General features: G+C 35.0%; 1 pseudogene; it reads right to left on the bottom strand.

Annotated features, from left to right (window-relative positions):
• Nucleotides 1-495: 495 nt before the first annotated feature.
• LOC122425191 lies at nt 496-1,428 on the bottom strand (annotated as a pseudogene).
• Between the last annotated feature and the right edge of the window lie 4,800 nt (nt 1,429-6,228).

Here is a 6,228-nt window from a genome sequence, read left to right as displayed (position 1 = left end):
ACATGAAGCTTCTGCAGTTATTTGAATCTAGTATTAATCAGGAAAAAAAAGAAATTGAAGGGCAATGAATAGGTATGATGAAACAGAAACTTTTAATAAAATATTGAGAAAACAAAAATATTACTAAGTTGTGTATATAAGAATATGGGGCAAGGTTACATAGGAGCAAAACAGTGGACAGCAAGGTGAAGAAGGGTGGGGAACACATTAGGTGAAAACCACATAGATATTAATATCAGGCAAGTGAGAGACATAGAGACACAGCATCTAAGCTACTGGGCTTTAAAGCCTGCTTATACCTAGCATCCCCTCTTCCTCTACATAAGACTGATTCAACACTAACAAGTATATGTGTGCACACTGCTTTTCAACCCTAAGGGCAGTGACTGTCACACCCGAAGATAGAATTATGCTAACTTCATAATGAGAAGAGAATGGTCTCTGTGGACTTCTTCTAGGTCAGTTCAAACAGTGAATACATTCTGAAATTTCTATTCATCTTTTGTCATCTGAAATTAACTTCTTGCTCCATAGCATCCTCATGGCCTTTTTCACTGCTGCATATCTCGGGGTATAAATCAGAGGGTTGAACAAAGGTGTTCCAATTGTATAAAGCACAGCCATCATCTTATCTGTGGAGAAGGTTGTGGCAGGGCATGTGTATATAAATATGCAAGGGCCAAAGAAAAAGATGGCCACCATAATATGGGAGATGCAGGTGGAGAGGGCTTTTTTACTCCCCTCAGCACTGGTTTCTCAGAGAATGCAAGATGATAGCATAGGAGAATATCAGCATGATGAAACTCACTGTACAGATGGCCCCGCTGTTGAACACCAAGCCTAGGTTGGTCACATAGGTGTCTGTACAGGCAAGTTGTAACAAAGACTGCAAATCACAAAAGCAGTGGTCAATTCCACTGGGACCACAGAAAGGCAGACTCAAGGCTAGAAAAATCTGAGGTGATGAATGCACACATGACCCCAACCAGGCCAGGAACATTAGCACACCACAGACTCGATGACTCATGATGGTCATGTAGTGCGAGAGTTTGCAGGTGGCCACGTAGTGGTCAACAGCCATGAGAATAAGGATGAAGATCGCCAGGCAGTAAAAGAAATGGAATGGGAAGACTTGGATCATGCACTCACTGAAAGAGATAGTGGTCTTCTTCAAAAGGGTGTCAGCAATCATTCTAGGAGCTTCTATGGAGATAGAGAAGCAGGTATCAGATAAAGATAGGTAGAAAAGGAAGAGTACATTGGACTCCCAAGTGCCCAGCTGGTCTTGACGGTAACAATAATCAGCAAGTTATCCAGCAATGTCCCCAAATAGAAAATCAAGAAAATGACAAACACTATTTTCTTCCTAACAGGATCTTGTGTCAACCCAAGCAGAATAAACTCAGTCATATTACTTTTCAACTGCATGATTTCATGAAAGAGGAGAAAATATGACTGTGCAATGATTAATCTGCAAAAAATAAGGCAATAATTCATAGGATGTTCCATGATGTTATGGAATATTGCTTTTGGGGGCCATTGTACCTGTGATAACTCAGGCTAACACTTTGTGTGATAATTTTTAATGGCCACTACAAAGGTTTACTACGAGTTTCAAACAAGCTTCTGAAAGTATTAATTTCCTATAAGTATTTTTTTTGAAAGCTTGCTAAATTTGATATCATTATTGATTAAATTTTCAAATGTGCTGAATGCATAGTTAAGAGATAAGTCTTTGTTATTTCTTTCATTTGTTTGTCACATTCAAAAATTTTATGGCACATGTTTTTCATGGTCTATCACTTGGGATTTAGGATATACATGACTGCCTTTGGAGGCTCATGATATAAAGTCACACTACACCTTTAACTCTGTTAAAACCATCATACATAAACACTTACGTATCACATAATTGCTATACACAGGGATATATAATCATATATATATATATATATATTTAATATGTTCCACCTCTTCCTTGCACTCTTGTTCCAGTTATTACAGCTTGAGCAATGAAACAGGAAACATGCCCTTTAAATAATCTGCTGTTATCATCTTGAATGTGATATTCTGTATTAGACAAATACTAATGATCAGAAATAAATGTTATTTCATATGCCATTATCTCAAATATCCCAGTTTATCTCTTTTTCCAGCTTCTGAAAAGCATTGTTTAGAATACTCAGAAATCCTGAAGTTACGGTACTAAATGGAGGATGGTGGGTTATTACTCAAAAGTTAGTATTTTTCTCTTAAGCATCTTAGATCTGGAGTGATTTGGGGAGATGGTTTTGTGTCACCAGGTGGTTAGTATAGGATCCGATCATGGTTTTATTCCCAGGAGAGTGTGTATTGTTCAAGTATCTGAAAATCTGCAAGCTTCAGAAAAAAACAAAGAAGAAGATGTACTTTTAAAAAGAAGCAATGCCAATTGTCAATAGATATTATCTTCACTTCTACTCTTCAAATGGGTGTCACAAATTTAAAATGACTAAATTTGTTAAAAACAAACAGATAATCTTTTGATGTGTGGGCTAGGAGAGAAGAGCTGAAAGAAAAGCAGGCAGGCAAAGCTGAAAAATAGATAAGGGTGAAACATTATCTATTTAGTATTAGGCAGATTCATTTGTGCTCAAAGAGTTGTCTTATGGCAGAGACCACAGGGAGAAGCATTGCTTAATTTAAGGAGGCTCTTTGTCCACTTTCCCCTGATTCAGTAGTCCTACTGAACATCTAAAGATGTTCATCTTTAGAGGAAATTCTATACTCGTTTTATTTCTTTGCAGAACTTATCATTCTTTGTGGAAAGTTTAACAGATTGTCCCAAGATTATTTATCACTCAGTAGTCCAAGTAAAAGAGTATATAATCTACCCTCGTTGAGCTCCTCACTCTGTCCCCATGATTTCTGATTATCCAACACACAGGAGCCTTAGAAAACAGCCTGCTTGTGAATCAAAAAGTGGCCCCAAAAGTGCTCACTATTCATGCTTTATATATATATATATATATGTATGCCATATATATTGATAAATTAATATTTATTTTCTGTTCAAATCTTATTAGACATAGAACTGGTGCCTGGTGGATGAATAAGGGTAAATAAGACCAAATGTGGAAGAACACTGACAGGTACAAATATTGATGAAAAGGAAATATTTCTACCCGGTATTGTTCAGGAGTGCTTGTCCCACATAAGTGACACATTATATTTCACCTTAATTATAGTTTGCAGGCTCTTCATTGCCATGTTTCCTCCAAAAGTTTTCTGAGAAATAGGTATTCACCTTTTCAAATTAAACCTTTGAAATGTGGAACTTTCCAGTTATAAACCTATGATGTTATTTTGGGAGAATATAAGGAGTGATGATTCTATATTGTGATATACGATATTCTGTGCAAAGTTGTCACATGGAGATGGAAAAGTTGCCGTTCTCCCAAGGCTATGTGAAGGTCACTGTTTCCATGAAACTTATGTCTGATTTCTTACAGAATCTCTTCAAACTTTCTGGTACCTCTAGCTCCTAGTAAAGATGAATCTTGTCACACTACCTGATATCAACATTATGTACAAACTTTCTTACACTGTGCTATCTCTAGAATTTGTAATAAAAACAATAACACATGAAATACATTCCTCTATTATTTCATTACAATAATGAGTTTTAACATGTGAAGATTTACTGAATTCATAACATCATTTTCCCTCAACATTTGTGTTCATTTTACTTATTTCTTATACTAAGAGTAAATCTTAAAAAAAAAATCTTCTCTTTCTTTCTGAGTTATGTGGTAAAAAGTGTATTCAAAATAAATATGGAAGTATATTAGAAAATTATGATGGCTAATTTTGTAATGATGCCTCTCTGAGTAAAAAAATCAAAAATGTTTTTCACCTACCTGCTAGAAGACACTGAATAAGTGTCAATTCTGACCATCTTTTTGATAGCAACCTTTTCAGAGAGCAGTGAAAAAAAATGCTCTTATCTGAATTCCAGGCGGAACATTTTAAGAAATAGTGACATTAAAAAAAAAAAAAAAAAACGAAAGAAATAATGACATAAATTATTGGCATTATAGAGAGTGTTTTCCCTAAAGTTATCCCCAGTATGCTAGTCAGAAACATCTCATGTGTAATAAGCAGTTTTCATTTGTCTATTTAGCTTATTAGGAAAACAAGTCAATTTTTCTCAATTTCATTAATCACATAGAAACAAGGATTTGGAAATCTTAGGTGCTTCACACTGAACAACATTAACAGGGAAAAAGACAAATGAAACAAATGAATGGTAGAGAGAGCAGGTTAAAAAAAAATGAATAAAAATAGTTTTTATTAAAAAGAAAGTAGGTCATCCAGAAACAACTCTGCTACCAAGTAGAACCTAAATTATCCCTCCTGGTGTTAGAAACTTAGCGGAACAGAAAAGTATGGTGTAATATAGTCAATGAGATGAGGTAGTTAGATAGCATCACAGTCTCAATGGACGCGAATTTGAGCAAACTCTGGGAGATAATGGACAAGAAAGCATGATGTGCTGCAGTCAATAGGGTTTCAAAGAGTCTGATGTGACTGACTGAACAGGAACAATATAGTCAAAGTATTAAATGAAAAAAAAAAAAAATTCCAAGCAAGAATTTGGTACATAAAGCCATGTCTTTTAAAAAAAAGAGGATATAATTTACATTACTTTAAAGATTAACAACTTTGAGCATCTTTATAAGTGCCTCTTGACCAACTGCATGCCTTCTTTGGAGAAAGTTCTATTAGGTCTTCTTTCAATTTGAATCTTTTTTTTTCTAATTGTATAAGCTATGTACGTATTTTGGATATTAGCTCCTTATCAAACATATTATTGGCAAATATTTTCTCCTGCTCAGGTGATCTTTTCATCTTGTTGATAGCTTCCATTGCTGTGAAAATAACTGTAATTATGATCTATTTTTTTGTTTTTGTTTTCTTTGCTTTAGGAACCAGAATAAATCTGATTTTAAAATATAGCTATGATTTATGTCATAAGTGTTCTGCTTATACTTCCTTTTAGGAGTTTTATGGTTTTCAGTCTTATATTCAGGTCTTTAATCCATTTTGAGTATACCTTCAAAAGTAAATGAAATTAGAAAATGTTTTAATTTCATTCTTTTGCATGTAGCTTTTTAATTCTTTTAGCATCATTTAATGAAGAGGATGTCTTCTCCACTGCATATTCTTGACAATTTTAAGATCACAGATTAATGAACCATAGAGTGGGGTCTTGTTTCTTGGCTCCCTGTTTTGTTACATTGACCCCTGTGTCTGCCATTATTTCTTGTTTTGATTACTGTAGCTTTGAAATAGTCTGAAATCTTTAAAGTTGATACTTTCAACTCTGTTATTTCTCAAGACTGTTTTGGCAAATTAAGCCACAGTGAAGTATTATCTCACATATCTTGAAACGGTTATCATTAAAAAGAACACAGACAAAAATTACAGGCAAGGATGTGGAGAAGAGGGAACCCTTGTACACTGATGGGAAGTTAAATTGGTGCTGTCACTATGGAAAACAGCTCAGAAGGGGATAGCGGTAAAGAATCCACCTGCCAATGCAGGAGACACAGGAGTATGGGTTCTGATCCCTGGGTCAGGAATATCTCCTGGAGGAGGAAATGGCAACCCACGCCAGTGTTCTTGCCTGGAAAATTCCATGGACAGAGGAGCCTGGTGGGTGTCCACGGGGATGCAGAGAGTCAAATAAGACTGACTACGCTCACACATACATGGCTCAGAAACTGCACTGTAGTTATATGTCCAAAAAAGATGAGAACACTGATTCAAATAGGTACAGTCTCTTCAATTTTTGTAGCAGCTATATATATAATGGAACATTAATCAGTCATGAAGATAATGAAATATTGTCGTTTGCAACAACATGGATGGACTTGAAGGATACCACACTAAGTGAAATAAGTAGAAAGACAAACAGTATGATAGCACCTATATGCAAAAACTAAAAAATAAACTAATTACTGAATATAACAGAAAAAGAAATAGACTTACAGATACAGATAAAGTGGTTACCAGTAGGGAGAGGGAAAAAGATGGGGGCAAGATAGGGCAGGGGATGAAGAGTTACCAACAACAGTATTAAAAAAACAAAACTACAAGAATATTTAATAATATACAGGAGTATGGTCAATATTCTATAATAGCTATAAATAGAGTATAATATTTAAAAATTTTAAGCCACTCTGT

Source organism: Cervus canadensis, chromosome 22 (assembly GCF_019320065.1).
Source record: "Cervus canadensis isolate Bull #8, Minnesota chromosome 22, ASM1932006v1, whole genome shotgun sequence".
NCBI lineage: Eukaryota > Metazoa > Chordata > Mammalia > Artiodactyla > Cervidae > Cervus > Cervus canadensis.
Note: the sequence above shows the minus strand (reverse complement) of the source record. Positions and strands in the feature narration are given on the sequence as shown.